This window comes from Apostichopus japonicus, chromosome 4 (genome assembly GCF_037975245.1).
Source record: "Apostichopus japonicus isolate 1M-3 chromosome 4, ASM3797524v1, whole genome shotgun sequence".
Classification (NCBI taxonomy): Eukaryota; Metazoa; Echinodermata; class Holothuroidea; order Aspidochirotida; family Stichopodidae; genus Apostichopus; species Apostichopus japonicus.
In genome coordinates this window covers 27,640,212-27,659,543 of record NC_092564.1, presented here as the reverse complement: position 1 = coordinate 27,659,543, position 19,332 = coordinate 27,640,212, and the positions used below count along the sequence as shown (strand labels likewise).

The following is a 19,332-nucleotide window of genomic DNA, read 5'->3' as shown; positions in this document are numbered from 1 at the left end:
TCTTTCTTATTCTGTGTATAAGTCTATCAGTAATGTAGCATGTCTACCAAGAGGTTTGCGGGCGAGCTTTCATCTAACAAGGGGGTAATTTGAAACAATGTTCAGAGGTGGTATAGACAATACAAAAAATGAGACGAGAGAAATTGAAGATTACGACATCAATATGGGAAGTGGTAGAACGGTAACAGCTGGATCGACATCTACAAGGTGCACCAGATAGCTTTGTAAACCAATAATGCAGAGTTTTTGAAAGCAAGAAACATAGATCCTTGAGAGTATATACTTAGATACACCATGACCACAAGAGGTAGTCAAACTCTTTCAAGGTCACTGCAGATGAAGATAACAGTAAGATAAACAAGATGACACATTTTGGATGACTGTTAAATGGTTCAAAATCTCAACAACAAAATGTTTATTCTGCGTGAAGAACCCATTTACTCTGGTGGCCATGAATCATATACCGACAAAAGACAGGCGAGCATTAGTTCATGAACAAACAGTATGCTAACACTACCTATAGTTCCAAAGATATTCACTATACTCTCCTGTTCAGATGCGCGGTAGGTTTACTGAATCATGCATGGTATAGCTAAATCTTGTTCGGGGTGACAGATTATAATAACACCATATAGCATTACAATTTCATTATACCATACCACAGTGGAGACAATTCAGAACCATGTTAAAGTCATGTTGTTAAAATTCCTTACGAATTAGATGAATTTAGTGGACATAAAAGTCCATTAAACATCCAAATTGTGTATCGTGATAAGTCACCTGGCACGTATCGCAAAACTTCCCCAAGACATAATTTTTAAATTTTCAAATATGCCATGAAGATTTAAAACGTTCATTGTTATTGTGAATTGGTATAGCAAAAGATTTGGAAAGTCGGTAAAACGGAGCTTCCAAATGAAATGAAGACTATTGTCAATGTTTATTGATTTACGAATTAGATTTTCTACCTACAGGAGAAATAATTGACAATTGAGTTTGTTGATTATCTGATCTTACAAGGAGAATTGATTGTGAATTTGTTATGGAATCTTGAAAAGAATTCAGAAAAGTAAAAAAAACACATTTTTGTTTTGTGAAGTGTTCGAATAACAAGATAAATAATAAAGGAATGCTGACATGAAAGGGAGAAGGTACTGTGGTACATTATCGATAATGGAATAAAATGTTGTTTTTGCTTGAAAGGCTTAGTACGGCAACGCTGCTTCACACAAGATTAACTTAAACGGAACAGTACAACAGTTGTACACAGGTGACCTTTAAAGTGACGAGTTAATGTGTTACATTAAAGCAATGGTACTAAACATAGATAAAGGGAACAGTACAGCCATGGTTTTATGAGTTTAAATCTTCTATATTCGGAAAGGACAGTCTTGCTCACCCGTCGGTCGAAATCGATATAATTGGATCAGGATTCGGTAATTTTATCAGACGACTGTGCCTATACAATCTCTTTTGAGTATAATCACCTTGATTTCAGCTTAAATACATAAGGATTATCGACTGTGGTAGATATGTTATTCGTATGGCCTTGATACATCTCTCTGTTTAAAATTCATTAGCTAAAGGCCATATCCAATCACGACATAATTTATCACTCAGCCAACTGATTTGCAAATATTAGTTTTGGCGGTGGAAGACGCTCTCTATGCACCTGTTGTGTATCTGCCTACCATCTGTGCTTGATTTTAAATCTGTTGACTCCCCCGCACAAGACTAAGAGAACCTATACCCTTTTTTTCACTGCTATGAAGAGTTTCTTAATCCGCATATTGAGCCAGTTGTGACCTCTTCCAAATCCAGGTTCAACTCACCCGTATGTTTTTATATCTATCATATGCATTATTGATATTCAAACATCTGCATGCATGCAGCTGTGACCATTTTGTTTTGCGTCAGGTGACTTAATAACGTTTGATAAATGTTACATAGTAATAACATATAGGCTATATGAATACTGATATCGCCGTGAGCTCTATTGTAGCCTACCGTACCTGTTCCACTTGCATGTAAGCGTAGGCCAACCTTTTTCTACATGCACTATATCCAACATTCTTACTGGCCAGTAAATTGGGACAATAATTTTTAATTTTACCACCAATCTTTACTGTCCACCTATTTCATGCTTCAACGCAGTCGTGTACTGACTGTATCTGAACAGTTCCTAACATAAACAGAGAGAATCATGATATTCATACTGATGAAACCTAAAGAAAAAACTTACAACAGTTGAAACTTACGCAAACAATCGGGCCACGTATCTACTTAAACGTTTGAACATTTGTCTATACTAATGTACTACAGTAAAGTAATGCCAATTTGTAGTTTTCCATTAAATACTTCCATTCCTTAATTACACGATACATTACCAAATAACCTTTTCTAAGCGAACCATTTTTATAACAAATATATGTATTTGTTCAACAGCCCCCACAAAAAGGAAATCTAAAAAAAACATAGTGTTGACTTTAAAACAGGGCCTTCAACTTTGACAAGTTAAAAGAATCATCTAATTAAACTAGGTGTATTTCTGACAAACAATTTGCTGAAAGTTATCCATCAGTATTCATTTCTGAAGAAAGGAGGTCTAAATTTGACACTTCGTTAGATGTTATTCTTATAATTTACAAAGAAACATGGATAAAGGCGACCTGGGGCTAATGAGGCACAACTCACAAGACTGCAGTATCTGAAGTTGTCTGTATATTTCGTTTTTTTTCTTACTTTGTTTTAATAATTTCTGTATGTATACAATAACTGATGTGAACGATACACGGTAGTGAATAGACAGTATCTCCTATTTGTCTATTGTCATTATTATTATTTTTGTGGAACGTGACCTGATTTGCCAAAGACTTTGACATAACTTTAAGCTACCTTTCATTTTATTTCTTACTGCAGTTTAAAACTTGTCTGTTATGACTTATGTCAAATCATTCGTTGCAGTAGGTCTTGTAACAGCATTTTTTTTTTTTGGTCGGGAATTTCTCATTTTCTACATGACAAAAGGAGATTTGCAACAATGGTTCTTTTGAAACAATAGAGGAGAATTCAAAACTGATAGAGAAGGGTGCAACTGACCTCGATGCATCTGACTGAGAAAGTTTTGGAGTTTTTAATGCTTTCCCCGCAGAGTCAGAGATGATCACTAATTAGGCTGACCTAATTACTGTAACATTACCCGATCAGTCGTAAGTACATCACTGATCACAAAGAAATAATTGCGTAAAAGTTCGATTGATGAAACAAAATGAGAAAACCAGTTGTGACCAGTGTTTCCTCTATTTAAACTTTGCCCTGGCTCACCGCATGTTTGTAGTAACTGATAGTACTACAAAATCCATATATGGAAGAAACCCCATAGTTGTTATAATAGTTTGCGTAATATGTCCATGCTGGCGTTCCAACTGAAAATGGTAATACTCTCTGTACATTTTTAAAGGTCGCAGTCACTCACGAGTCATATCAATACACTCATGTCACATGTCACAAAAAATATCACTAATTACCAGAATATGGTGGTTATAGTACAGGAATCACGAATAACTTTAAAGGGGAATACTCCTGCGTCTGACACTGTTACCGCACGAATACATCACCTTCCACGCCATTCCTTAAAGCGCATCTCACATTACAGCATAGGCCTATATATATATGATAGGAGTATGTAGATCAGCAATTTATGGAATATTGTCGAGAGTACGGAATGGTCACGTACTTTGTGACCTGACAGTGGTGCTGGGCGACGCACCGGTTCAAGCTACAGAAAAAATAACCAAGTAAAAAGGTTAAACTGTAACCAAACTGGATTCGCTTGGTGTGTCAGTCTTTGAATCGAACAAAATACGTTGGATGGATGAGAGTATGGCAACAGGATTTAATAAATAACCATCGGGATGAGTTGATCCCTACCAAAACGTCTTTATTAGATTTTAGTTTACGTTATCTAGTCTGTCCAACTCCAGCTATTTCTTTTAAACAACTTAACGCAATCGTACGTTGGCTCTTGGTCAAGCAATCCCAGCATGCATCCTCCCCCTCCCCCCCCCCCCAAAAAAAACTCTATAACTTACTAACATTGGAAACACAGCAAACGTAAGGAAACCATGTTTTATGACCGTCACGAATTTATGTAGTTTTTATCATACGTATGTACATACTGCAGTCTTCAGCACATAAACAGCACAACACGGCCGGTGGCAGAGTCCTTACATGCGACTCACATATATATGCATGTAAAATCTCATAAGGATAATTCATAATATTTTACATACTTGCAATAAACATTGCCGTCACATTCTTTCGAGGACCTTTCCCTTCTTCCCTGTATGGTGTCCCTTTCATAACCATGGTAGTTACATGGCTATCGTATGTATATACCTTCGTTACCTCCTATTTTCTTTATATAACGCATAAAGGGGCCGTCCTGGGATGTTTATACCGGTCTTGTGTCACACCTGTTATGAATGTCACTATACCAACCGGAAGAAGGATCTTAGATATATGATTCGTGAATCCGTACATTACAGCACGGTAAGGTCCTAGCATGAACGCTTGCATAATCGAAGGATACTTACAGAACTTGTGTGTATATATATATATATATATATATATACCCCAAGGATATGTGATACACGCGACATGCAATCTATAGTCGACTATTGTTACCTGCATATACCATCAGGCATCAACACGTGAACCATTCTAGCCTATATGATTCCCAGGAAATGTGAAAAAAACAAACAAACAAAGAAAAACTGGAAAAAAGTTGTAATAGAAAAACACACTTTTGGAAGAGTAAATATTGTGTAGCTAGAATTCGATTGAAACTGGAAATGGGAAACTCCATTTTAAACTTTACAGATTTTATTTTATTTTAGGCAAAATTTGATAAACTTTCATTAAATGTATACTTTTTTGTGTTTTGATCCTCATATTTCTTACCGATTAAGGTTTCACTGAGACAAGCTCAGACAACTCAATGAAAAATGCATGTGTTGAGGACTGCATTATAGTGCCTTTTAAAGTTTGAACTTGCCTGACCATATCTAATATTTCTAGCATATTTGATAACCGTTTCTACATACATAATGTTCAAGAAAGTTTCATATTACCAGGTAGTACTGTTTTCGTTTTCATATTCTTTTTGTTTCCTTTCGAGAATGTTGCTCATTAAAACTATTTATATATTTTTATATTTGTTGCTAGAATCTATATATGCCTTGTGTTCCATTCCATAACACATCTCAGTCTCATTTGGTCATATTTGAAGAAGAAAAGCACAAAGCTTCAAAAATGTACATTTTTTTAAAGAAAAGTCACCTAAGATAAAGCATGGGCACGAAAAGCTACTCGCAATCCTAGTCACTTTATACATTGAGATAAGCTCCCACAGCTGCGGCCCAGTTAATAATGACCGAATCTGCCAAAAGGGTGCATGCTAATATTATAAGAGTTGCTCAAGTAGCTTACATTGAAATGTTGGGAATGGTGAATAGCAACTCAAGAATACACTTTGAGCCTGCAGTATTTTTCTACCTCAATAAGAAAAATGTTTCCCAGGGAATGCAGGTCTAACATTCACACTAAAACTGGGAAAAACAGGAATGCATACTTTATATTCATTATTAGAACCTCATTTTACAAGGCGAGTCTGGTTTAATATTTCAAATAGTTTTATTCTTAGGTAGTATTATTTGCCTTTCAGTTGGAGATTTCCGGTTATATATATTTCAATTTCCTTTTGTTTATAGTTCATTTGAATGTCTTTCCATTTTCCAATTGATCTGATCTATTTAAAAGAGCTTCAATAATCCCTTGATGGCATGCCGAGTTAAGTTAGAGGAGTGCACAATCTTTAATATGGAGCATCTGTTGAAGTGTACCTCACGTGACGATGTCAAGGTGACGTTGCAATTAAAAGTGACGTGTGTTACTCTTAAATGTATTCAGTGTGTCATAAGTGAATATTTCAGCATTTATTTATTGTTACTTTCTGATACACAGAAAAAAAAATCTTGCGATCATCATAAAACAATGAAGATATTCACATGAAAGCTCTGTTTCATCAGATCTTCGGAATTGATAACCCTGCACTATGTTATTATTTACTTTTCTTATCACGTTTTCTAAATTCTGAAAAATATCTGTTTCTTTATTCATGACAGAAATATCTGCTTAGAAAGTGCCACTATGGGATACGAATTTCTCAAAATGTATATCCAACAACATAATTAATAAATATTTCCTCTCTGAGCTTTGGATACACAGATGTCAAGGCCTGTGGTTTGTACATAAATCGGTAATATATACCGAAAATGTAAATTTTTAGTTTTAGCTGCGGAATGTGAACAACCTTGCTCCCAGCGTTCTTATAATACAACACAATAATATTAACAATAACAGTAACAACAAAAACGATAATAATAATAATAATAATAATAACAATAACAATGATAATAATAATTATTATTGTTATTATAATAATAATAATAATCATAATCATAATCACAATCGTAATAATGATAATAATAATAATAATAATAATATCTTGATCTAGGAGGGATGCAAATATGTCTTTGTTTTAAAGGTGGATATGACGTTATTCAACTAGTTGACCTTGATGACGTCACTAAATTTGAAAATTATTTTGACAATCAGGACAATCTTCAACGATTGTGTTAGTATAGTGCGCAATTACCTACGGTCTTTAACTTCCCCGAGTAAAAAACATTTGCTCTCTCATGTCCAGAACTATTTGTTCTAACTGAATCTGACGTCACTCGGGGAGAATCCATTTTACGGCATGTCATGATAGCACAGATGTCATATTTCTGCTACTAGAGTATGGTGGTATCCATTTCCTGTTAGATAGTACCAAGCTCACATTCTATATCCTATCGATAATCTGTAATATCAAACCACAAGCATAAACCCCTGCTGTCTTCTCGTGGGTTGCCTATTAAGACCTGTAGTTCGCTCCCACTTATTTCCCGCCGAACATCCCTGGATGAAAACTCGATTTTAAGTCCTGTTCAAGGTTGCATTGTAATCGACTTGGCTTTGTTAACATTTCAATGTGTTCTTTGGTTAGTTATGTCCTTAATTTCATGTCAGCGTGTGCGAAATCGGCTATAGAGATATACATTAATGTAACGAGTCACAACGAGAGATGGCCTCTTGATATATTGTTCTACTGAGACCGTTGCAATGTTTACATCAATAATAACGACCCCAATTATTGTAAGTCATATATAAAATCTCACATAAAATAGATTAAAAAAGCTGACGACATAGTTACGTCCACGAGATTTTAAACAACATCGACACTAGAATCAGTTTTTAATACATATTTAACCTGCGAAAATGGCGAAGCATGAATATGCGGTTGTGAAGGTTAGGGAGTGGAGGCGGGGTGGGATGGGGAATAGGTGGGAGAGAAGTTGTAGTAATATCAATATGGTAATGTACCAATTTTGAGTCTTAAATCCGGTTGGCTAGAAGAAGTTTCATGCAGGTAAGATCCAGGATTTTAAAAAGGAAGGGGTGTGATCCTAGGGTGGTTGTGGGCGACTCTCATGTAGGGGAATCTGGGAGCTCCTCCTTAGAAAAATGGTGCATTCTGATGCATATTTAGGTTATAGATATGGTCTATAATTAGGTCTACACGACATCTTGTACAATTGTTTTATAATAATGGCATAAAATGAAAGGCGAAAACGAAATGTAGCGTATAAATTATTCGGCAATACGGTTAAATTTTCAGCCGCCCCAAACTTCAAAGAATTCCGCGGGGTTATATACTGGGCATACAATACAAGAAAATTTTCTACATAACTTTACAGATTAAATTTTAATAATGCTGCAACGTGTAAGTACACATGAAAATTTACAGTAGAAGTGTTCATAAACACAGTGGGCAGATATGGTATACAGATTTGTTATGTGAATAATACCGTATTCTTTTACATCAGTACAGAGCATATGTGGTGCTATAGGATGTAATCGAGATGATAGTACGAAATCGCAAGGGTTCAAACTAACGGTCATGTCCTTGAATAAATCACATTATTGAAGTCATACTCATACAACACTTGACATACCCGCATGATCCAACAATTTACGGGAACGACAGCTGAAATAAAAGCTAATCAAACTACTGGGATATTTAAAGGAAAGTCATAATGCGTACAAAATCTGTATAAACATTTACCACAGAGGTAACGGCTACTACGTTTGGCGAGAAAGTGTGAACAATTCCTAAAGTAGTCATATATATATATATATATATATATATATATATATATACGTAAACAATGCCTACCCCGTAAAGTACCGTGTGGATAAAGGTTTGTAATTGCAAGTCATAACAATATTTAAACGGTATTAGGTTACTCAATTCAGTTAAGAGTCGATACGAGTTACGACTATATGTAGGCAAACTACTGTATTATAGATGCAGGGACAACGTAAACCCAACAATAGGACATCAATATTTTCCCCACATGCATTTTGCTTCCCCTCTAGAAGTAGCCACCCATACCGATATATGTAATCGTCCATTCTAATAATCTTCAATCACTGGGACTAAATGTACCTCAACTAAGTCAACTGAGTCATTTCTGAAGAGGTATAAAACCCGACTCGTTATACAAATTCTCGAATCTGATTGGTCCGTTGTCGTTAGCTGACTGTTGATGAATAATGCACGGCAAACTCACCGGGCGCATTAATATAAGTTGCATTGCGTTTCGCAAACTTTTAAAGTCGTCTGCTGTATTAACGATGAAATCACAGTGTGCGTAATTTCTCTAGTTGCATAGCCAGAGCATTGGGCCGAATGTACATAGGGGCCTAGGTCTAGGGGCCTATACAAAAACAGGGCCACACTAAATCGTGGTATTCTAACTGCGATGTGAAAAGCCTAACTGTGAAAGCTGTTAACTGGTAAAAAGCAATCCACAAGAAACTCACACACTATTTCTTTTGTACTGAATTTATGTAGGCCAATGAAACATCCAATTCTATCGATATTCGACAAAATGAATGAAAATTGCATCAATGACGTGGCTAAGTCTGACAACTATCAGATAAATTTATTTTGTAAAGGGTCTACCATTGCCTAAAACTTCTTAAATTTTAATTTTGAGGAATTTTCTTTTCATATCGTCGCATTTTGATCGAAATTTTTGGAAATGTTATACTTTTAGACTTTATCTTCTTTGTTTGGTTGGAAGGATATGTACAGTTTTCCCCATTTTGCTGAGATAGTAACCGACTTATGAGTTCAACGTTTCGTGTTACTGATTCTTTGTGTTATTCAAACCAATTAGGCTATTAATGTTTTACTATTAAGCCTATCAAAATAATGAATATTTAACGTTTGAAATATGCTAAAATTTCAGGTGATCTCAAAGTCAAATGGGTAGGTTTCTACAAGAAATATATATTTTTGCAACCTTCCTCCCAATATTAAATTAGACATATTACTGAATGCTAGAAGTAAAAGATTAAGCCAACGTCAATAAGAAAGTGGTGTGCGAACTTCACAAGTAATTACTAAGTAAGTATAGGCCCATTCTAACGTAGGTTAGGCCGACAATTAGCCTAAATGGGCCTATATTGCTTTAGCCTCACGACTGAAATTAACTTACTTAGGCTACGTCGCTAGGCCTTTTAACAATTTTCAGTCGTGTCCGGCTAAATCTTCATCTCCTGAATATGAAGAGCTCCATGTGAAGGAATTCGCTGAGCGATCTCTTCTCAGATCGGTAGGATATCACATAACGTCTACCATTAGGCTACTGTAACGACATCAGCAATGATGCCTGATGAGGAACATAATGTATATTAATGGTCAGCATTATTCTCCAAAATGTGTTAATGTTTCATGTCCTGGTTCCCACATATTTCCGTCTGATCAAACACCTTCTTAAAGACATTATTATACAAGGGCGTAGGAACCGGGGGCTGGGGGGCGCTAGCCCCCCAGTGAAAAATATGGTGGGGCGGAAGTATCATTCCGCCCCCTCCCCCGCTCCGCAAGTCAGAAAACCCCTTTTTCATTTCCAAATGAGAAAAAAAATCTCATTTGGAGTACCAAATTGCATCTAAGGCCAGGTGAAAATGCAAAATTATTTGCAAAATGGAGTGGGTGTTGAAGTGTGCTATATTGCACCAAATTGCATCTGAGGCCACCTGGAAATGCAAAAAAAAATCCAAAGGGGACCCCTCCCCCAGGCCGGTCATCAGTCTTCAGCTCCCCCACTCAAAAGTACCTTCCTACGCCACTGTTATTATATACTACAATAGTTAACTGCTGGTTTAAGAATTTGGAATTCTTCATATGTGAACTCACACTAAGCGTAGCCTACTACGAGCGGAGTATAGTGTACTTAAGTACGTACGTACGTATTTGCGTAATGTACATCAATGACCGTTATGTCATTGCATTGAACTCACCGGGACTTGTTACTATGACAATTTTCTCATTGCAGGTGTAGTCTGTTCTATTATGGTGTTCAATGCACTATACATGAAAGTCATACACAGCGTATTATTGCCAACCTTGTTAGTTTTTTTATTTATTTGTTCGTTTATCTTTTGCTCATTTACATTGATTTTCGACTTTTAACTATAATAAAAATATACAATTACGGGGTACCATTCGAGACAATTGTTGATAAGTTTCCTTTTAAAGTTTTGATAGTTTTCAAAATAGATTTACATTCTGAGATGTAAATAAATGATTAATTAATGAGTATTTAGTGCTTTGCCTAAGGACTTGTGCATCGCTTGCATTATGCCCCGTTCGTGAATTATCCTGTGATAACCGCACGGTAGCCCGTTGTTTGACCCCTTATTTTCCACCAAGTGAAATCACTGTATCGGTATTACTTTTATAGGCACCATAAACTCAACAAGTAAACTGAGGCAACTATGCAGATGTTTACTGCTTGATACAGCAAATTGTCCACGGTGACGAAAAACGTGATGACATACATTTGAACTGTTATAGACCAGGCCTATATTTTCCAAGACCCCGGAAATGTTCATGGCAAGGTACAACAGTCTGTCTGTTAAGACCCAGTCATGCAGTGCAACTAGCACGGGGTACATCAACAAGTGTCATGTTGATTTTAGACCACGAACATTGTAGGAAATGTTAGTTTTACGTTTAAAAAATTGGTAAATACCCTATCGATTGATCCCGATAGGTGATATTATAGAAGGGATTTGACCAGGAAGCCGTCAAGTCCCGTTTAGGATACCGCGTGGTAAGTCTTCTAACTGTCACTAACAATCTATCGACATATTAAGTTCACACATGCCTTGAAGCCAGTCATTTATCCATAATAATGAATTTCTTGAAATGTTTATTCCCAGTAACAAATAATTCGCTTCTTGATGTTACGGATTTATGACGGAAACTTCAATTATCAGAAGAAATAAAGTTATGAAAAAAAAAAACTCTCGGTCAATGTTCGTTAAACTGAGATTGAACTTTGAGGTTTGGGTTAATTTATAATAAAATAGATAAATAAAATAATTCCGAATATAATTCATTGACTTTAATAGGAATTTGTCTGACTCACGAAAAGTTGGAAATGAATGTCATGACAAGTTTAATGACATGAGGAGTGATGATGATGCAAGCTTAATTGGCAACAACAACAAAAATTGAGTAATCAAATACGTTACTAATAATAGAAAAAACTAGTGCTAATAACAAATATAGGAATAATATTGGTGTTACGCGAAAGACAAGATGACTCACCACTCCAATAGCAGGCCTATCTTAAATTATGAACGAAAATTCCTGTTAATTTATTTACACAAATATTATGCAAACGTCAAATAGTGGCTGACGGAAAAATTGCAAAGGGTCAGTGTAATTGCCCCGTTTATTTCTTTGTTAGTCTTCCGGTGTTTTGAACTGTATTGCGCCATCTAATAGCGTATAAATCCTCTGGGGCCAGGCACTGTGTACAGATCAGTGTACAGATCAGTGGGGCCAGGACGTGCAAGAGACTAATAAGGGGAAGAGGTGGTCAAGGGTTAAAATAATTGCGTATCTATGGAACGCCAAATGGACAACAACTTTCGATGATAATGTAACAGTATACTGCATGATAAGTTTTGAGTTAACGTACATTGTGGCCTTTTCGGCGTTCAACAAGGACTACACTGTACGGTATGTATGTCCAATACCACAACACTGACTGCAAAGTGGTGTCACTGATTAAAAGTGCTAAAATGAGGTCATGGTTAGCTCTAGTTTCATAAGTCTATCCTCCCTTTGCTCCTAACACATTTCTTTACCCAATCGACAACTGAACTCGTCCATTGGTGCTTTCCTTGGTCACTTAGGCTACTACGCCGGACGCATATGGCATGGGGAGTATTGAAGAAAAAACTACCAAATCAAATTTCAAACTTTCACATATTAGCCTTTCAAACCAACGCGCATGATGTCAAAGTGTGTATATATCTACATGAATCTTCGTGTTCAAGTTCCAGTAGGCCTAGGCTATATGTCTTGGCTTTATTTGAAGGTTTAACCCTAGGAAGCAACTGCCATGTTCATTTCGATTATGCAGAGACAAGTGAGGCTATTTACACAGTAAATTAACCTAAATACCCCCAAGACATATCAAAATTTTGTTAAACTCAGCGGCCACTTGAGAGTGTCTTAAACGTTGTTTTATTTGCACAAGTGAGCAGTTTACGATACCACAAATTATAAACGTACGGGTTGCCCAGTTATACTTAAAAGAAAAGGTCATCCACATTTGAAAACCGAGTATAGTATCTCTTGTATGGATTATAGATATATATATATAGAGAGAGAAAGCTTATCAGCCTAACATAGGCTGCCACGTAAAATGCGAACGCGAGTGGATTCGAGTAAGATACAAAGTATAGAATTTAATTTGGTTAGGGAGAACATACCGTTAACAGGTATACGTAACATCAATTTAGCTCACGTGACGAATCGATACTACCATTCAAATGCACCTATTGTTTTAATTTGCATGCCAATGTTTAATCATTATTATATTTAATATTGTTCATTGTATTAATATAGGTTCGGTCGATTTTGCACTCATTTTCTTTAATTATTATGGACGAATTAAAAACCATTATTCTTAGTTAGTGTTGCATGGGGTAATGTTAAGTCAATTTGAACAACGAACAAGATTATGTAATTGATACAGGGCATGGTCTACATTTAAACAGTAAAGTTCAGGAGTTATGCACATTAATGATAGATAGACCAAAAATACAAAACAACACGTCACTGAAGTGCATACCGTACACGTCTGATTTAGTGGTTGATAGAAAAATGACTATTGAAACTTACCTGCCCACCACAAGCCTCCAAAACTGTACACTGTGCGAACATGATTGTGACGTCATGGGTTCACTTTGTACATCTACCGTTGGGTACTGTCTCCAAAAGAATCATTCCTATAGCCACGAGATGTGTCACCGTATCGAAGACGAAGACGAAGACGAAGAGAGTGTAACCCTATTCCAGACCATTTCACTACATAAATGTATAGTGCCACTAAATGCGTAGTATTGTGACTCAGAACGGAGCTTTAGAGAAGCCAAGTAAAGTACAAGTAATTTAAAGCCAGTAAGTATATTCAATAGGATTGAGAGGCTTACCTTTACCTCGAGTCATTAATTCGTGATCTGTAAATAAGTCAACTGTCGACATAAAGTATTTAGCGAAACAATACAATTTTAAATGAGAGCATGTAAGGAATTTGGAGTGGCAAAATCTACCTTGAAGACTTTTTTCAATACCTATACGTTTGGCAAATAGGAATCGGTATAGTGCTCTATGGGGAGGTGGATGTTTGGACGCATACTGATTCCGTGACGTCACAACCGCCTTTTATTCTTTTTCTTTTTCTTCCCCCCCCCCCTCCAAATTCCCCCTAATTTGTTTCGGAAATGTTCTCATATCGTTAACTGGTGTTGAAATCGTTGCTATTATTTGGTTAATTCAAACAAGAATATTTTCACTTTTTCGGCTCCAACATCGAACGGTCATGTAGGTGTTTAACAGGGTATGAAATTCCAACTTCAAGTGCAGAATAATACAGTGTGGTTTCATTGAAAAGAGAACCTGTGGCGCTTTGACCCTATTTGCACTTTCTGCGGACCAACGATCAGGGGTGTTTAATCTGATTCGAATTCCTGCACTTCAAAATTTGACCTGATGGCCAACTTGAATCGAAGAGTTTCAGAACTACTTGATCGTTCTGTTCTGCCATAATGAAGATTAAAAGAGGAGAAATGAAAAATATTGGGGATGCGATATATATATAGTTTTTTAACTGTTTTGGATTTTCCAGCTCACTACTATTTCAATTATATATATATTTAAATTAATATATATCTATATATATATCTATATATATATATATGTTATATACCTAACTGTGCAGTCTGGGCTGGTTGTTTCGGCTTTGTAGAATAGGCTAGAGCAGAGGGTCTGCAGGTTTTCTAGCAAATTAAAGTAATGTATTAGGATCTGCACTGCCTCTTAAAGTGAACATCAGAATAGATATGTCAGTGTTGAAGTTAACCTTCTGTGTGGAAGGTTGTGGAGGTTACCTGTCGAAGGTCCACCATCTGCTACCGTGTTGTATGAGGTTACCGTTTGATAATACCAAACAAAATCTGCGTTTGAAAGCCTGATCAAAAGTTCAGAGGGGAAAAAAAACAGAAAATATTGTTTGATGGAAGATTCATCAATCCCGGGGGCAAATTCAATGAACAATTGACAAATCGGATTGAAATTTGGTTAATAACAAAATAAAATAAAGAAAGAGCGAGAAAAAAATCAAGTTAGCAGGAAGGAAAGAAGGAAGGAACTGATCTCCCTCACAGAGTCAATGAAACTTGATGCAACATGAAACTGTTGCGCCATAGGTAGGCTGTTATCAAGAAAAGTGCAGTACGAACGGGTCAAGTGAGCTCCTTGGTTCAGCTTGTGTTACCTGGAAAATACAAGAAGTATCAGAAACTAATAGTTCGTTTGCACCAGTTTATAAACGGGTGTTTTGTTTAAACTGGCAACATATTGCAGAAACGTGTCACGCAACTTCCAATAACGTTTTTGTATGGGATTGAAGTTAGCTGTGCGCTCTATACTCGCATGCTTCCAGTATGCTAAGTATAATCTGCGTGTAGCGGCGTAATCATCGCTTCTCGGCATTTTGGCTAAGATCATGTGTAGTATATGTTCCCTTTCGAGGGGAATGGTGATGCACACCCGACGATGATCACACAGTCACAGTCCCGATGCAAGGGGACTGGGGCTGAGAGCGGATCAGTCGTTCGGTAGTTTGGTTTTCGTGCCCAGGTTCTTTCCTGGGCGACTTTTTCTTAAAAAGTAATCTGCGTGTAGCGGTCTCACGTTTTCGGTCGTCTTTTGAATATACAAGGTTTACGCCACACAACATGCAAACATAAGCCTGGCACAGTATAAGTAAACTGACTTATACCACCATGACCGTGTTTTAACTGTTCAAGAATGTTTCCTCTCGTTGATTTCATAGTCGTCACAGAGGTATACACCGTAGAAAGTGTGATTTTAATGTGTAGTTTTGAGACTGCATGTGTTTGATCACCATGCACACAGTTTCAAAGGTAGTGAACTTAACACAATGTAGTCCTATTAAAGTGGTCTCGCATACTTCCAGTTTACTGTTGCAACGAAATATTGAAGTTGACATTGATCCTACACCCGCTGTGTATTCACATCAATGATGCTGGGAACATCACCAGTACAAATATATACGTTAGGTAGCTATCCACGTCATTGGCAATTAACCTCAATATGACATCTCTATATGAAAGTATGCTTGAAGCCTACCTCACTTCACTGACAAACATCTTCTGAACAATACAATAACCAGGTTAAGAATTATATCGCTAATATATCATCGGAGGAGTAGTGCCGACTTATTGTAAAATAAAATTGGTCAAATAGAAGGGAGGGGGGGGGGACCCACCATGTACGAAAAAGTCTGATAAGTTACTGAGTTAGCATATATTCGCTAGAAGAATGAGAAAGAGCTACTTACCTGTGACCGGCAGCCTGGCGGAGACTTATGTCAGTTTGTCGTACGCGTGCAGCTTTAGAAACTGCACGGGGATTTTTTGAATCACTTAAACTTCCATCATCCCCCCAGGAGTGGAGCCAAGCCCCCCCCCACCCGCCTCCCAACCCTTTCGACTGCCGCAGAATAGATACAACTAGCGGCAAGACATACTTGTAATGATACACTCTTAGATTGTCTGTTTGATATTGTTAATAAGTTGAACAGAAGTGGGCTTTCATTCCTAGATTTGATATAATATTGGGCTTTTAAAGTTTGAAGTGGGAAATACATGTCTAAAATAGGATATTTCGAACGGGAGAGAGGCGGTTTTCCTCTTGGTAAAGAAAGTCAGGGTTTTAGCACGAGCATGACATATTTTCAGCTGTATGTATCGTGAAAATGATTTACTCAAGATGCAGAGTCTTGAACGTGTTAGTTTCAGGTAACCGCAACTATGGCGCCGCCATTTTGTTTCATAATATATATTGCTATTGGGAGCTTTGCCAAGATTAACAGTTCGGACCAGAATAATCAAGATTTGTGTCCAATGAAGCCATATTACTTCGATTACATAGAGAAGTAACTGGTTTCCTTCACTACCCCGTTTTCTTGTTTTTTTCTTGTCCATAGGAATGGTTGTATCGAAGGCTCATAAAGACGGACTGTTCCTCTAAGGCCCACTGACGACAATTACGTACACACTTCAAGTCATCGAAGGAACATAGCAAGATTAGATCAAGAAAAATAGGACACGAGTAAGAATGGCGCCATTTTGGTTCTACATTTCAGTCCTGATAATCGTCTCTATGGCAACCTTGGCGTCTCCAATATCTCATAGAGATCGTATCAAACGTTCGGATGATGAAGATGGTAACGTAACACAGATGGAAGCACCCGCTGCTAACATTAGTTCAGAAATACCTGTGACTCGTTTGTCGGCAACCACCTTCGAAAGGTTCCTGACGGGACTTTCAACCGGGACAGACGTCACTAACAGGCTACCGACGACGTTCCTCAATAAAGAAACGACTGATTATTTAACGAGAGAGACTAGAGCTGCAAGATCGCGATCACGTGGTAGATCCTCAAACAGTAGATCGTCGAAACGAACTTCGAGCGACAGATCATCTTCAAAGTCATCCAATGGTAGATCCACTTCCGGTGAAACGGTTCCCAATCCGAGCCGTCGACGGGGTAGCTCGTCGTCCTCGTCGCTTACATGCGATGACGTCACACCCTGTGGAACTCAACCTCCGAGTCTAACTGACGTCATCAGAACGATGCTAGAAGAACTTTACCGTATTCTTTCAGATATTCTAGATCAGGACTTTGAACCCCCAAGTTCAGTGAGTAATGCTAATTTATTAACGCTGATTAATTTCGTGAGACAAAACGGAGGAGAAACTGGGAAGCGTTTCATCCGTCGGGTGTCGTCGGCGTACTCACGGATGGGGCCTTTATGGGAGCAATGTTGTCAAACCTACGTGGTCGGAAGGAGAAAAAGAAGAGACGTGATAACAAATAAAAATGAACCTATCGATTTCGGAGAACTTATTTTAGCTTTGATGTTTTACGACATCCAAAGGTAAATGGCGATCGAATTGCCCACAAAGTAAAGGGATGGACGGGCCCGGGGGTGACTACAAATCTCGCTCTTGTCTGCATAGAGGTGCCCATCTTAAGTATTAGTACTTACTAAACACTTAACAGTAATCTAATTCAATCGGCAAGACTATATATGTATAGCCCCATTAAGTATATATGTAAGCATTAAAGAAAAAGCATTTTACAGATTCCCATCTTCATTAACAGTAATTTCTCTTCGTCATTTGCATCTGAAGAATTCTTGGACGTGGTCACGTGATAAATACACAAACACACACATATACACTAAAAAAAAAAACAGGTATCGCATATCTAGCGTGTTGGGCACGTACCTCAAGGGTTAAAAACGTGACGCATATAAATGACTTAATGTCGTCTAAGATGTTAATGAATTTCAAAATATTTGCTATCATACGTACGCCTTAGGGAAGAATTAGTAAATCCCGCAAAACTAAAAAAGCGAGATTGCCAGTGAAAATGGTGCATTCTGAGGCATCTTTAGACTATAAATTAAGTAAATAATCATCTTTCAACGCAAGGTTATACTAGAATATTACTCTTGATTCTTTGTGTGTAGTTTAAAAGGTGCGTATGGACCACTAGCAGTAGTCTTTTTCTTCCACGGGGGAATGTAAACGATCACCCCACTGAACCATTTCTGCCAGATTCACGATGAAAGATGGGTCCATGTCAGCCCGCCCCCGCCCCCCACCTCCCCCATCCACCCCCCTTGCGCACGCTACTGATATACGTCATATAGTAATAAAAAGGTGTGTATGGTGTAGGTATATTGAAAAATCTCGCTTACGTCCGTAATAGGCCTACGTGATTCAGGTTACTGTCGGACTAGTATAAAAGAATAACGTGTGTGTTCCAGATAACAAAAGCTACAAATTCTGAATAGCAAACCCTAGCAATGTTCTATCTAACGAATCTCTGAATGTGTAATTGACAAACGGCACGTAAGATATTCAGGTTTTAAAGAGATTTATAAAAGAAGTATAAGCTTATATACTTGTTCGGCATAACAAGCAATTTTCTTGTAACTCCATTTCGGGGTATACAATCATGTATAGGACAATACGCGGTGGGTGAGCACGTACCATAATTAACGTTCACCCTTTGATTTTGGGTTCATCTCTGCATGATAAAATAATGAAGGCAGAACGGTATATATCCTAGTAGGATTGAAATTCTCGAGATGGGGCATCATTCCAAAACACAACCAACTTGTTTTTTGTTTTTTTCGACAGTTTTCACAGCAACTGACCAAAAGATGAAGGTCAGAAGGTCAGATCACATCAGTTATTTTTTTTAATATTCATTTTAGGTCATACATGGGTAATATTTTAGGCTCTTGTTGTTTACAAGTTGTTAGTTGGTTCTAACCAAGCTAACGTATAGATCTTAAGTATTACCTAAGCCTATATATCGGAAAGATTTGATAGATATCACTTGTGAACGATACCTCTTATACGATAACAGTAAATTACATGTAATAATGAACCTAACTATACTGTGTGGAACACCGGAAATCATTGTTAATAGTGATACGGTGTTCTGTACGGTGAAATAAGAAAGCAAC

General features: G+C 37.3%; 1 long non-coding RNA gene across 1 annotated transcript in view; it reads left to right on the top strand.

Annotated features, from left to right (window-relative positions):
• LOC139967027 (uncharacterized) overlaps nt 1-16,909 on the top strand; it is a 45,490-nt gene extending 28,581 nt beyond the window's left edge. Inside the window, exon 3 of the long non-coding RNA XR_011792825.1 lies at nt 16,773-16,909. This is a non-coding gene — a long non-coding RNA (uncharacterized lncRNA). The remainder of the gene's footprint in view (nt 1-16,772) is intronic.
• The last annotated feature ends 2,423 nt before the right edge of the window (nt 16,910-19,332 follow it).